This window comes from Papio anubis, chromosome 10 (assembly GCF_008728515.1).
Source record: "Papio anubis isolate 15944 chromosome 10, Panubis1.0, whole genome shotgun sequence".
Taxonomy (NCBI): Eukaryota; Metazoa; Chordata; class Mammalia; order Primates; family Cercopithecidae; genus Papio; species Papio anubis.
This window is the reverse complement of record NC_044985.1, coordinates 20,048,753-20,064,872: the sequence shown is the minus strand read 5'-3', so window position 1 is coordinate 20,064,872 and position 16,120 is coordinate 20,048,753. Positions and strand designations below refer to the sequence as shown.

The following is a 16,120-nucleotide window of genomic DNA, read 5'->3' as shown; positions in this document are numbered from 1 at the left end:
CCAGCTACTCGGGGGGCTGAGGCAGGAGAATTGCTTGAACCTGGGAGGCGGAGGTTGCAGTGAGCCAAGATTGTGCCACTGCACTCCAGCCTGGGTGACAGAGTGAGACTCCGTCTCAATAAATAAATAAATAAATAAATAAATAGATTTTAGGAATTGATAAATACAGCTGAAAAGTTAAAAAAGCCAAAGAGAAGTAGATCCTAAAGTCACAGACTGAACTGAATTAAAAAAAAAAACGATGTCTTCCTGAACTATAACCCATAACAAAGTTAATTGTTTCATTCTGAAAACAAACAACTGCAAAGTGGGGACAGAGTGGGGGAGTTACTGAAAACACTGGCTTCTTGCTTATTTTTTTTTTTTTTGAGACGGAGTCTTGCTCTGTCGCCCAGGCTGGAGTGCAGTGGCGCCATCTCGGCTCACTGCAAGCTCTGCCTTCCGGGTTCACACTATTCTACTGCCTTAGCCTCCCGAGTAGTTGGGACTACAGGTGCCCGCCACCACGCCCGGCTAATTTTTTTTTGTATTTTTAGTAGAGACGGGGTTTCACCGTGTTAGCCAGGATGGTCTCGATCTCCTGACCTTCTGATCCGCCCACCTCGGACTCCCAAAGTGCTGGGATTACAGGTGTGAGCCACCACGCCCGGCCGGCTTCTTGCTTTTTATAGGTAAGATTTTGCAAGAAAAAGAAATATGTTTTTCTGAATGACAGGCAGGTATTACCTGATGCGTCCTTTGGATTTGGGATTGTGGTGTCCCAGAAAAAAAAAAAAAAATAATCCAAGGTTCTTTTTCACAGTTGTCAGCCAGGATGTCAACTGTAGTGAACCATCTGTAATCTGGCAGGAGGAGTCCCATGTCCTTGTCACCACTGTAGATTCCCGGACTGGAATGGACTGTCTTGGATCAAATATATCATACCTTTCCGTGGCCTAAAATGAAAACAAAAGAAACTATTTTAACAAAATGGCCAAGGGAAATGGAATACTCCACATGAAACTGAGAAATTAAAAATATTACTGTCAGTTGTTTTTATTATATATTTTCTGAAACAAAAGTCAGAACACTGAGTAACAATGAATTCTAACATGTATTAGCTATGTGAACCTGAATAAATCACTGAGGCCAAGAGGATTGATTAGTTAAAAGCAGAAGAGAGAAGAGGAAGGAAAGTGATATGTACTGAGAAGCTACAATGCAGTCAGAGTTATAATTGAGATAGTATCTATAGATAAGGAGACAGAAAAAAGATCACAATCAGAAACACTTTAACTCCAAGAACCATCATTTTTAGAGTTATCTTCTAGAGCTGTTACTCTACGGACTTAAGACTCTAATTCTGAACAGTAATAACATTCTAGATTTAAAAAAATACAACAGAAAAAATAAAACAAAAATAATAAGCCATTGAACATTTTTAATGAATCCCACATTGTTCTTAAAAAAAAAAAAAAAAAAAAAAGTTGGCTGGGTGCCGTGGCTCATGCCTATAATCCCAGCACTTTGGGAAGCCAAGGCAGGAGGATCACTTGAGCCCAGGGGCTCAAGACTAGCATGGGCAACACAATGCGACCCCATCTCCACAAAAATTAAAAAATTAGCTGGGTGTACGGGTGTGCACCTGTAGTCCTAGTTACTTACGAGGTTGAGGTGGGAGAACAGCTTTAGTTGGGGGTTACAGTTAGCTATGATCATGCTACTCATGCACTCCAGTCTGGATGGCAGGCAAAAACAAAACAAACCCCAAATGCAAAATGTTCTCCATGTCATATTTTTGAAGTCAGTTTCATTTCATATTTATTCGGTATGAATGAATATAGCCTAGCAAGTAAACAACTCTAAAAAGATTATATACCTCTTCCATTGTCCTTTGACATTTTTGCTGTCAATAAACAGGACAGTACAATTTTAAGGTGAAATAAGCATACATATATGCATATAATGAGGTCTAAGCACCAAGAGACCTAATACCAAGACAGCCAAGCATGCACTATAGAGTAACTCACGTTTTATACTAACTCTTCAAAAACCATTTTGAAACACAATCACTTGGAACCAGATATAACCTTATATTAGTTTTCACAATGTTTGACACAAGGATAATAGAAAAGGGGGTATCAAAAACAAATGTCAAAAAACTTTAAATTGATACTGTGTCATCTCAATCTGACCAAGATTCTCCAGCCACTACATCAAATGATTGTTTTCAGTTACACCAAAAACAAAACAAAAAAAATCCTTCAAGTATTTTTTCTCAATTTTAGCTTTTTAGCTCATAAAATGGTAGACACAAGATGGCAGCATTCACTAAGCAACCAAATTATTTGTGTTCTTTGTAAAGTGACTTTACAATTTAATCGTGAATCTCTTAATTTTGTAATTCCATAAAAGTAAGGCTTTTAATCCACTGAAGAAATAAATAAGGCAATAGCTGCAGGGGAGAGTGAGGAAGGGGCAAAATCGAAGAGGTGAACACCTTAGAAGATCCTCTTAGAATCCCAAGGTCCCATGAAACCCCAAAGAACCTGAGAGATCACCTAGTCCAATTCAGCATTCAAGTTATTATTGCCTAGAAGTCAAATGACGTCTTCAAAGTCACACAACCAGTATGTGTGACCAAAACTTGCTAATATGCCACACCACTTATTGCCTGGGAAGGAGTCAATGGCATATCGAAATGGCAAAAGAAAGAGAAGTGCACTAACATTAGATATTGGTTTAAATTCCAGCTCTGCTAGTTATATGTTCGGTAAATAATCTCTCTGAGCTGCAGTTTTCTGATCTGCAAAGTGGAAAAAAGAATATCTAGATTCTAGGTTTGTTGTGAGAACTGACTGATTTAAATGTAGAACCGACCACAGCCTCTCTCACAGGGCAGGCCCTCCAAAAATGTTAGCTCTCTTCCCTGGTCAGAATGCCTTTAGATGAGCAGTTGGCTAAGCCTGATTTTGCTGTGTCCTGATCCCTACCCCTACACAACAGTAGACTGATAGGAGGCCTACCACTGTGCACAAGTGGCTTTGCATTTTTGTGTATGGCTCTCATTTGAAGGCTTCTAATTGAATATTAAAAATTCATAGAAACTGTTGGGTGTAGTGGCTCAGGCCTGTAATCTCAGGACTTTGGGAGGTGGAGGTGGAAGGATCACTTGAGACCAGGAGTTCAAGACAAGCCTGGGCAACATAGCAAACCCTATCTTTACAAAAAAGAAAAAAAATATATATATGAACTTTGCATTCTTCTCCAAAATATTAAGGCACTTGTTTAATTTTTAATTTTAATTTTTTAGAGACAAGGTCTCACTCTGTCACCCAGGTTGGAGTTCAGTGGCACAATCCTGACTCATTGCAGCCTTGACCTTTGAGGCTCAAGCTATCTTTCCACTCTGGCTTCCTGAGTAACTGTGACTACAGGCGCACGCCACTATGCCCAGCTAATTTTTAAATTGTTTTTGTAGAGATGGGGTCTTGCTATTTTGCACAGGCTGGTCTCAAATTCCTGCACTCAAGTAATAATCCCCCTGTCCCAACCTCCCAAAGTGCTGGGATTACAGGTGTGAGCCATTCTGCCCATCTAATGAACTTGTTTGAAATAAAAATGTTTTCCCTCCCCAAATCTTCAAGTAAAAGGGATGTGTTTCAGCTTTTGGTACTCACTGGAAAAACAAAAACAAACCCTTTTTGGTAAACCCATGAAGCCTACACTTCTCAGTTTGCCAAAGGTTGTGTGGGCACGTGGGTGTCAAGTATAGAAAGCTACAAGATAGACATGGCACATCATGTCTCTAATACAACATTTAGAAGTCCATTAAATGTACTGTCTTAATATAATAAATAGTTGTACAGTAAGTGAAAGATACCGAGGAACTTACAAAATTTTTCTCTAAGACAACTTAGAGAAAAAAAATGAACAAAATGTAGGCATTCATTAAGTATATATCTCAGTTCCCACTATTACTGAAATTAAAAAACTGAATTTTTCAGAATCTTTGTCAACCTTAGATGGATATACGAGCTCAAAATTCATATTCAACTTCAAAAAAATTATTCTAACTGTCAACATGCTATTTATTAGGGACAAGTCAGAGATGTGCTTACATATAATTCCTGTGCTACCAGGTAGATAACCAGAGAAAGGCCACATGTATGTTTACATATGCACAAAAAGGATGGCATGTACCTGAAACCATAAATGAAAGGAAATTACAGATAAAATTAAAGATCATAACCTTAAAAAAGTAAATCTATGAATCTACAAGGATATAAAGGAAATCTTTTTATGATTTTTGGGTGGGAAATCCTTCCCAGGTGTGACAGTAAAATCTACAAGCCATCAAAGGTAAATAGTTATAAAGCTTAGAACAAAGTTTTAAAATTTCTATATAATAAAATAGAACATAAACAAAAGGCAGATGATACATATGAACTATTTCCAACACAAAAGGGTCAAAATGTTGAAAGTAAAAAAGGTCTTGTAAATCAAGGGAAAGAAAAGGATCGGGAAATGACAGGAATAGGTAAGCTACAAAAGAATACAAACAGCTCCACCAAAACCAAATACTAATATATATATTTACCATGTGCCTGGCCCTGTGGTAGTATTTTTCATAATGAATTCATTTAAAACTCACACTACAGTTCTAAGAAGTATGTCCCATTATCACTCTGTACTGCAACAGATTAGGAAACTAAGGCACATAAAAAAATAATTTGTCCAACCTCACACAGCCAGTAAGTATGGAAACCAGGATTTGAATTGGACAGACTAGTACTCCATTTCAGGCTCTTACCTGCAATACTGTATCATCATCTGTAGGTACCAAGAAGAGGGACAATTTGTGTTTACGGAGCACTTTTATTTTAAGAGTAATTATGACATGGTAACTCCTTTGTACTAGACTTAAAACAAAGTAAATTTATTCTTTTCACATGAAGAGGAGTTATGTACTTTTTTTTGTATACAAGAAGATAGTACTATTAACTTTGTATTAATGGTCACCAGGAGTAATTACTACTAAACTATCAGAACTGCCAGGAATTATACAACCATTCTGTTTCTCTTAATCCTCCTATCACTTGTGATGATGAGTACCAACTATGCAAACTTGGGTGGCAATAAGGATTCAGAGTTTGTGGCTAAGGAACAATGCGAAGGCAGTAGCTTACAAATGATAAATATGCATGATTAAATACCTTCCTCTATGTAACAAAGCAAGGCAGAATTAGGATCAACACTTTCAAGGGCAAACTAGTATATACGAAGTTTAAAGACAAGTAGTTTCTCCAGTGAAAATTTTAGTTAGAAGTATTAACAACAAAAATGCAATATTGATACTGACAATTCAAAATATCACTTTATTATACTTGGGGTCTAAGTTTTGGTTTCATAACACAAAAGAACTGAAAAGTTAGGTAGCCCCAACAATAAATATTCAAATTTCACACAAGGAAAGTCAATTTACTCTAGGATAACACAATATTTAAAAATCATTTGTTAATTTATATGTGGGAAATAAATCTCACTCCTATAGGTAAAAATATTTTTCACAAAAATATTTAGGGGAAAAAGAATTACATTATTGATGTTATCTGAACAGAATTTGGCAAAGTCTTAAAATATGGGTTGTTGCTTCCTTATCACTATCTAGCTCTCCAATCCCGTTTCATTACATAATATGTTATGCTTTTTCTCTTAGAGACAGAAATATAACCAGGCAGGCACATCTATAAAGAAAATCAAATGCACAAAAGCAACCCATATCCCCATATCAAGTTCTACCTGAGGTTATAAATGGGCACAACCAAACTGGTCAAATGCCTCTAGAAAGAAAGGCAAAGAGCACTGTTTATGCTGTATTTAGAAATAGTGGAAATTCACATTTGCAGTCACTTTGTCAGTCACTTGAACAAGAATATAAGCACTGACATTTCAAAATGTTAAATGTGTATGTGATTTGTAAACAGTTACTGTCATCTAACAAAAATTTGCCAAATAACCACAGAAGGCACTATAGCTTTAATGAATATCAGCTAAATTTAAAAAGAGTAAAGAGAATGAACTCCCTTGACCTCAAAGAGTTTGTTAAATCCTGAAGAGGTTAATGATGACACTTATCAACTAATATAAATAATAACTTTAGGAGGACATTATAAGCAAGACGGAAAGACTTTTGGTAGTTGAATAATTTATTATTGAAGTCTTGTAAGACTATATGAAACAAATTACTTTTAGGGAAAAAGTTATATGGAGAGGTAAGGTGTTACATGAATGTGCTGCATTCTGAGTGGAGAAATGGGGAAGATACTGGGCCTCTCATACACTGTGATCCACTTTAGAAAACAATTTGTGCTATCAAATGAATTTTAAATCCCACATATCCTCTGGCTCCACATTTCCACTCATGGTGTAGATGCACCCTACGGAAACACCTTATACAAAGGGACATGTACAAAAATATTCACTGCATTGTTTTATTTAAAAGCAAAGAATGGGAAAGACCAAACGTATTAATAGGAAAATTGGTTTTTTCTTTTTAAAGTAAAATCAACTGTGGCATATTCACGTTGCATGATACCATGAAACGATTAAAATGAAATGAACTAAAACTATAGGTACAAACATAAGTTCAAAGAATGTCAGAATGTTTAGTCAAAAAGCAGAATGAACTCTGTGTAACTCTATGAACTCAATGTAACGAATATAAAAATTTAAAAACCACACAAGCATGGATGGGAAGGGTATATACCTATTTCAGGTTAGTAACTACCTCTGGAGAGGGAAATGAAAGGGATTGGTTAAAACAGAGAAGGGACTTCAAATCACATCTGTATTATTTTATTTTATTTATTTTATTTTTTTTTTGAGACAGAGTCTCGCTCTGTCGTCCAGGTCCAGATTAGAGGTCAGTGGCGCGATCTCAGCTCACTGCAAGCTCCACCTCCCGGGTTCACGCCATTCTCCTGCCTCAGCCTCCGGAGTAGCTGGGACTACAGGTGCCCACCACCGCTCCCAGCTAATTTTTTGTATTTTTAGTAGAGACGGGGTTTCACTGTGTTAGCCAGGATGGTCTCGATCTCCTGACCTCGTGATCCGCCTGCCTCAGCCTCCCAAAGTGCTGGGTTTACAGGCGTGAGCCACCGCGCCCAGCCTATTTTATTTTTAAAAAAGATCTCCAGCCAATATAACAAAGGTTGGCAATTATTAAGTCTGAGTGGTAAGTAGTGAGTGTTATAATGCTCCTTTTTTGCTTATGACATTTTTCATTTAAAATGTCCTAAAAATAAATGAGAATAACATTAAAAAATGTGGATATATTTGAAATTAAGATTAGAAACTTAGTATTAGGCTGGGCGCGGTGGCTCATGCCTGTAATCCCAGCACTTTGGGAAGCTGAGGCAGGTGGATCACTTAAGGTCAGGAGTTCGAGACCAGCCTGGCCAACATGGTGAAACCCCGTCTCTACCAAAATTCAAAAATTAGCCTGGCGTGATGGTGCGCACCTGTAATCCCAGTTACTCGGGAGGCTAAGGTAGGAGAATCCCTGGAACCCAGGAGGCAGAGGTTGCAGTGAGCTGAGATTGCACTGCTGTACTCCAGCCTGGGCGACAGAACTAGACTCCCTCTCAAAAAGAAAAAGAGAAAAGAAGAAACTTAGTACTGATCCCAGGAGGAACAGGAAGCTTGAGTAATAGAGGAACACATTTTAAGAGAAGCCAGGGAGAATGATTTTAGCTACAATATAGATTAACCCTGTTCTAGCAAACAAAATGTTGACAGTTTGGATGGACAGTGACTAGAGTTTACACAAAGAATTAAAAGGTGAACGCTGAAAAGGAGAAAAGATATTCCATTCATTCAATCTCCAGACTGGATACTATGTACAGAGAGCACTGTTCTAGGTAATAGGTATACATGAGTGAACTAAGCAGATGGGATCCTAGAACCTAAAATGCTTACATTCTAGTGCAGAGACAAAATATACAAGGTAATTACTGATAGCAGTATGTGCTGTGAAACCGGTAATATTAACAGCAAACCCTTAAAAAGTTACTTATTATTTACTAAGCACTATTCCCAATGCTTTAAGTATATTAATTCATTTAATCCCCATAAAAGCAGTATTATATAGTTTGTAGATGAGGAAACTGAGGCAGAGGAAGATTAAGCAGTAGCAAGACTAGTAAGGGGTAGAGTTAAGATCTGAACTCAGGTAGTGTTGGTTCCAGAGCCCTTGGTATCAGCCACTACTTGTACTTCACGTAGAAATGAATAGATTAATATAACAGAAAGTAACTAACTGGGGGAAGCCAATTCAATATAGGAGTGGTCAGGGAAAAGGTAAGGGCCGTGAGAGTTGGTAGAGTTATGAGAGGACACACTGAAGGTGCAGGTAGTGCTTGCTACCACTAACTATAGGAAATACAACTGGGAGGAAAATGGATTTGATGGCAGAAAGATGACTTTGGTTTTGCATAGTTAATTTTAAGGTGTCTTCAGGACATTTAGGTGGAGAAATCTAACAGAAAATTGGATATATACACTTGGAGCTCAGGAAAGAAGTCAGTTAATGTTATTTTTTGGTGGAGAATCACTATATAGATTGAAGTTTTGAGTTATCAGTGTCAATGAAGTTGCCCACAAGCCTTCATTGAAAAGAGTGGGTGTGGGATAGAATCCCTAGGGAACACTGACCCCTGAAGAACTGAGGAGGAAAGTGGAAGATCACAAAGAGTATACATGATTTGGTAACAAAGTTAGCAGGAGATGCGAAGTTAGAGGAAGGTTGTCATAATGAAAAAGTGTGTAGGCCACAGAAGCCAGTAAGGAAAGACAGGGAGAGGCTAGAGGTTTAGGAGGAAAGAAAGGTAGTAAGAAGGAAAATCTGAAGTGGGATGAAATGAGAAAATGTTATCAGAAGCACAAACTGGTGAATAAGCCTGAAGTGTATTCATTATCCTCAGAAACTGAAGGGAATGTGGCAGGAAAAGGAGGGAATTCATACCTAATAAATTTCTTCTATTTTACCCAGAACCTATTCGCTAGAAGTGAGGGAGCTGGGATGGCTGCACAGCTTGTGGAGAATGGTGAGTGAGTCACTAAGGGGTGGATCATTAAGGCCAACACCAACATTCAGGACTGTTTTGGCACAGTCCTTCCAAGAAGTCTGTAGACTAACAAGACTGGGGGTTTCTCTAATTCTTTGACTGAGGGGATTGTAATGAGCGAGAGTGACGCAAATGAGAAAGTTCAGATGCTACTTGTCTATGGAATAGGCTAAATGTTTTTTTCACAGTCATTTCCAGATCTGACTTTTTATCACTGTATGGTATAGTAGCTTAAGAAACGTAATTAAAAATGCCAAATCAAAACATAAAAACTTGGAAATTAGGAATGCTAGAGTACTAAAAGAACTATACATATACCTTAATGTAGCAGCGATCCTAGTTTAAATCAAAGCAAAAGCTAAAGGAAGTGTTTTCACAGGAGAACCAAAGCAGGGGAGATGTGGGAGACAAGCAGCTCCTGTGCCCACCACAGAAGCGGGGGAAAGGCTTGCCCAGCTTCTCTGAGGATGGCATGGTGCTGGTACATAGAAAATTCTAGAGAAGGTCAGACGCAGTGGCTCATGCCTGTAATCCCAGGACTTTCGGAGGCTGAGGCAGGTGGATCACTTGAGGTCAGAAGAGTGAGACGAGGCTGGCCAACATGGCAAAACCTCATCTCTACTAAAAATACAAAAATTAGCTGGGTGTGGTGGCGCGTGCCTGTAATCCCACCTACGTGGGAGGCTGTTGCATGAGAATCGCTTGAACCCGGGAGGTGCAGACGGCAGTGAGCTGAGACTGTGCCACTGCACTCCAGCCTGGGTGACAGAGCGAGACTCTGTCTCAAAAAAAAAAAAAAAAAGAAATTCTAGAGAATATGATATCCTGAAGACTAAAGATGTTGGGTACACTGAGAGATACAACTTTTGGCAAGGACATGAGCTAATTCATGGCAAACACTAGCAAAATGGTAGTGGGCAGTGGGTTAGAGAAAGACAAAACTGGAAGCTCATGAAAGGGCTATTCTTGAACTCATGAGGAGATCCTGGATAATCCTGGGGATAACCTGGTAAGATTCTAAAGGGGTTGAGATATTGGCAGATGTAGGTAAGAGACAATGCAAGAAAGTCAGGGCCATTAATGTAACTCTAAACCTGAAGTTAATGATCTCCTAATATAGCCCTAGTGAGGGTAAAATGTATTTTGCCTTAATTCTGAACCTACCATAGTCCAGGGTTATATTGAGAGCTCCCTATGTATGTGCTAAATGCAGGATTGAAATAAATAACTCATGGTGTAATATGATCCGATTGGAACGAGGTAAAATCTCTTTTAAAGACTACACAGAGGGCCGGGAGTGGTGGCTCGCGCCTGTAATACCAGCACTTTGGGAGGCTGAGGTGGGTGGATCACTTGAGGTCAGGAGTTCGAGACCAGGCTGGCCAACATGGTGAAACCCCATCTCTACTAAAAATACAAAAATTAGCCGGGCATGGTAGCAGGCACCTGTAATCCCAGCTACTTGGAAGGCTGAAGCAGGAGAATTGCTTGAATCCAGGAGGTAGAGGTTGCAGTGAGCCAAGATGGCGCCACTGCACGCCAGCCAGGGCGACAGAGTGAGACTCCATCTCAAAAAGAAAAAAAAAAAAAAGACTACACGGAGGTAGACTACGGTGGCACACGCCTGTAGTCCCGGCTACCACAAGAAAGGATCCCTTGGGCTCAGGAGTTTGAGGGTGCAGTAAACTACAATAGTGCCACTGCATTCCAGTCTGGATGACAGAGCAAGACCCTGCCTCTTAAAAAATAAAAAATAATAGTAATAATAAAAAAAAACACTACATGGAGGAAAGAAAACCCCAAACTCGTATTAACATCTAGTCATGTTCTAAGAAATAAACAGCAAAGAACATTCAAAAGGTTTGGATTCCTGGAAATTGAGCCATAGATAATAAGGACGTGACAGGATAACTTAACAGGCAGTAACAGAAAATGTAGATTTTTTTTGTTTGTTTCCATCTTGAATTGGTTACAATTCATTTTTTAAAAAATAATTCATTCTTTTATTTATTTATTTTTTTTGAGACGGAGTCATGCACTGTCGCCCAGGCTGGAGTGCAGTAGTGCAATCTCGGCTCACTGCAAGCTCTGCTCCTCTCACACGCCATTCTCCTGCTCAGCCTCCCAAGTATCTGGGACTACAGGCACGAGCCACCACGCATGGCTAATTTTTTGTACTTTTAGTAGAAATGGGGTTTCACTGTGTTAGCCAGGATGGTCTCTATCTCCTGACCTTGTGATCCGCCCGCCTCGGCCTCCCAAAGTGCTGGGATTACAGGCGTGAGCCACCGCGCCCAGCTGATTCATTCTTTTAAAAGTGATCTGCTTAGAGATGCTTTTAAGGTACAAAATCAGCTAAAGGGAACTGGTCAGAAGGAGAAAGATCACTTATTCAGTCTTGACCTCAGAGTTATCTCATATATAATTACCATAAAAGTAAATTACTTCTCATATAGGGTATACCAAAGACATTATCAATAATTGGAAAGTAAGATATTGTGTAATAGAAAATTTGGCTGACCTTTGTCCCTGGGTAGGCAGCTTCTAAATTTTTGGGATTTCTGGACTGATGGAAATGCCTTTGTCATTCATGGTGGGTCCTGATAGTGTACGCTAATGCAGTTACTCATGGTGGATACTTTATGTTAAGATGGTGATTCCGGATGGGGATTGGCTGGGAAGACTAAACATGTTAATTAGAAAGTTGGGACTTTGAGGAATGTGATAATCAGTCTGACTTCCAAGGAAGGTAGTGAGGCTAGATATTGAATTCAATTGCATGGCCAATGATTCAATTAATCATGCCAATGTAATGCGATCCCAATAAAAACTCTTAACACTGAAGCTTGGGTGAGCCTCCCTGATTGTCTGCAAATTGCTCTGCAAATTAACAAATGCCAATGTGCAGGAAAGACAATACATCTTGACCTCACGGGGAGAGAACAAAAGCTTTGCATTTGGGACTTGCCCAGACCTTACCCTGTGTGTCTCTCCTTTTGGCTAGTTCTGATTTGTATTCTTTTGGCATAATAAAGCTCTAATGGTGAGTCTAATTGTGAGTTATTCTAGTCAATTAAACCCGAGGGAACCTCCAAATTCGTAGCCAGCTGATCAGAAGGGTGGTCTGGTGGCTGAAGTGAGGGCAGTCTTGTGTAGGACTTATCTGGCCTAACTGCACATTAGTGTCAAAAGTCATTGTGGGTGCATAATCTAGTTTCATTAGGTTATATTCTTTCATGTATTTTGTGCTACATTCACAGCATGATAATGTTGGTAGTTCATAAGTAAAGGTAAACATCATTATGAGCATAATCTTGATTTCTAAAATTTAGCCATTCAGAATGCCATCAATGAGTAGGCATTTGCTTTACAGACTTTGGCAAGTGTTGGACTGTTTATAAGAAACCCTCAGTCTTATGGTATTTTAGCTAGACTCTGATGCGGTGTTTCCTCCATGCTTTCAAAATTTGATTTTACTTGATATATTTTTCTCTACACTACTAATATATGACTAAATGAACATCTATCTCTGTACTTTTTACCCATGACCAACATTTCATTTTTATCATAGGGTCACAAGGAAAATCCTTTACAGGTCTTAAAGGTACAAAGCTCTATCATCAAAGCAAAATTCATGCTGGGCTCCTGGCACATTAATCCACCTAATGGTTCTTTGATGGCTTAAAATGTGAAACTTCACATTCTCTAGCATTTGAATCAGTAGATCTAACATGACCTATTTCCTTCCTACACCAAAAAATCTGTTTCCTTTATGGGATTTTAATTTAGGTTACAATTGGTAGACATTCGGTTTCATAACTACTAATGTGCCACCCTTTATTTCTTGAATTGCCACTACATTTTTTTCTAACAAAGGATCACAGCCCTCTCTCAAGAAAGCACCTAAGGATTATGTTAGAAGGAAAAGGCTCGAAAATGTTTGATTTCTTCTTTCAGTCAAAGAGCATTTTATGGCCAGTAAAAATAGCTTAGAAACAGCTTGAGGTAGAACAGGTGCTGTCTTTCAGTGGCCATCATCTACCTTCATACTCTATAAAAGGATGTAAACAACAAAGTGAAAACAATTTTACAGCCTGAAGGTGCTGCTGCTGGGCATGGGTGAACACTGCTAAAAAGCTCACAATTTCTCATAGTTCACACTAAATACTATATGTATAGAGCTAGCAGATACAATTTCTCTTTAAAGTACCTGTCCAATTTAATTGGCTCAGCTTCCTATGGCTTTGCACAAAATGCAAAAATTCAATGGGTTTAATGCACTTCAGACTTGATTTTTTTTGTGGCTTTATTTCCCAGCTATGTCTACCAGATCAAATTGTTTTAGTAGTTATTCCTATTTAACACATGGGTTTCTTTACAATTGTCTCACTGGAGCTCAAGGGAGCATACAGTTTTCTATTTTTGTTGTCATTCATTTTCTACCTGTTAAGGAAAGCTGTGGTTTAGCCAGCACTCTGAAAGTACTGGAATAAAAAAACGTTCTACTCTCTCTCTCGGTGACCCCAAGCTGAAGTCTGACATCTGATGTGCCTAGTAATCAATCAGTCACTGTATATTTTCAAACTACTTCAAAAAAACTGTATGTGATCTCTGTTGATGTGTCTGCTATTGCAGAAGTAGCTACATAACTTTCTAAGCATTTGAAAATAAATGAAAAGAGAGAAAATTTAAAATAAACAAAGCATGTTGAACAATGATTTATAAACACTATAAAGCAGTGACTCTTAATTATTTTTGGGCCATGAAAGGATTCCTCTTGAAAAATCTTATTAAACCCAAGGATCCTCTCCTCAGAAATGCAGCAGTCACATGTGCTTACTCACACGTGTATGTTCACAGTTTACACATGCTTTTAGGGGTTGCTTGGTTCTCCAGAAACCTATACATGAATCTTAGTAATAACTCCCTTTATCTATGTATATAATAATAAAATGATATGCATATTTATAAGATGACAGATTTGCATCATATATATTAGATAATGTAACAGATTTGCATCATATATATTATATAATGTGACAGAGTTATATTATCCAAGTCACTTTATAACATACATACATAAAATATAAAACAAGGGTTAAGTAGGATTCATATATAGGCTTCTGGAGAACTAAGACCATGGAAACATATATTTATTATATAAACTTGCTCTGTTCAAGTGAGAAGGTGGGGATGAGTAGAGCAGTGTTAACTGGGCTTCAGGCTTTCTTATGTTTCCTGAAGTACTTTGTGGTACTCTGGGGCTTAGAGGAACTCAGTTTGGAAAAAATAAATTATATTAACTGTATTAAAGATCTCAGTTATTAATCAGAAGGAGGGTTGGTCAGCTGTGAAAGTTATGGCAAGATTTAGAGATGATGATTTTGTTGGTTCTGTTTCATTCCCACCTTTTGTCCCCTACAACCAGAGGGGGATCACAGAGCAGAAATGAAAACTATACAAAGCAGTAGAGACATCAAAAGAATGCAGAAACAAGCAATGCTACATAATTTCAGAGGAGGAAGAGCTGTATGTGAAAATGACATTTAACTCAGCTCTGAGAAGATTTTCATCTTATACATCTTTCTTTGCTTCTTGAATACTTTATATATATATATATATAACTTGTTACTTGTAAATCTAACTTTCTTTCCTGATAGCTCTATGCTAGTTATGACAAAGCCATACTGCTATTAACACACACTATGCTTTCATCAAATGGTATTTTAATCTGCTTTACAAAATGAAATGAAAACAATGTAATGGCAGTTGCTAGGTTCGTGATTATGTAAACAGGTAAATGCTAAATGAGTGTCTGTTCTTCTGACTATTTTAAATACTCATATACAAAATACAAAATCTTGAGGAAAACATTTAAAAAATACTCTCTGTTCTATTTTTGCAACTTTCTATAAATCTATAATTATTTCAAAACAAGAGGTTAAAAACAAAATAAAAAAATACTAGCATATATCTGCTATTAACACATTTGAAAAATACAGATGGTATAAAAAAGTCAATACAAGTTTTAAATACAAGCTTACCCATAATCTGAAATATAATTATGAAGTGGGATATTATCTTATGTATCCTTAAAAGGAAAAAATTTTAAATTGCTTTGTATAAATCTTAAAAATTAATGGAAAAATCCTTTAAGAGAAAAATAATTCCCTTTAATAATGGCCTAACATGTATATCTTTAGAAGATAGAAAATTTTTAAATGATTTCAATCTACTTATAAGACCTCAAGTATAAGTTTCTCAAAATTAAAAAACTGCGCAAACAGTAAATCATGTTTATTTAAAATATAGTATTTAATTTCTTTATCTAATGGTTTATTAACCAAAAAATTTAAGTGCAGATCTAGGCTGCAATAAAAACTGAAAACTTGTATGAGAATGAAAATTTGCAGAGTGAATGTGTGTGACTGAAGCTTAGACAGAAAAGAGAAAGATCTGGGAGTAGGGTGGGAAAGGGAGCAGAGTGCCAAGAGAGGGAAGGACGGAGGCAGAGAGACTGAAAGAGGTGAAGCCAGGGAGACACACAGACAGAAAGGTAGGGAGAAAGAGAGGCACGGAGTAGCAAAAGGATGAGAGGGAGAAGAAAGAAGGGCACACAGAGAAACAGACAAAGGAAGAGGGAATGATGGACAGAGACTAACAGATAGGGACAGGAAGAGGCCAAGACACAGTGGGAAAGCAAGATACAGAGAATGGGAGATACTGAAACAGACAGGGAGTGAGAGAGAGTCAGAGGGGCAGAAAAGGAAAGGCTGAAAGAAAGCGAAAGAAAAGAGAAAGGGAGGGAGAAAGATAAAAGAGAGAGAGAGAGGGAGATTAAGATAGATTTAGTCAGAAAGGGAGAGACACCCTGAAACACCAGGTAGATGAACAGAAAGGGAGACAGATTGAGACAAAGTGAGAAAGACAAATGTAGAGGGAGAGGGGGAGAAAAATGGGTGGGGATAGGGAGAACGGAAGATGGAGGGAGAGACAAGATAAATCAAGAGGGA

At 38.0% G+C, this 16,120-nt stretch overlaps 1 protein-coding gene across 23 annotated transcripts in view; it reads right to left on the bottom strand.

Moving 5' to 3' along the window:
• R3HDM1 (R3H domain containing 1) overlaps nt 1–16,120 on the bottom strand; it is a 198,121-nt gene that overhangs the window by 124,755 nt on the left and 57,246 nt on the right. For all 23 annotated transcript variants that reach the window (XM_031651725.1, XM_031651740.1, XM_031651722.1 and 20 more), the window contains exon 2: nt 727–935. The gene's annotated coding sequence lies outside the window, so the exon portion shown is untranslated. The remainder of the gene's footprint in view (nt 1–726; nt 936–16,120) is intronic.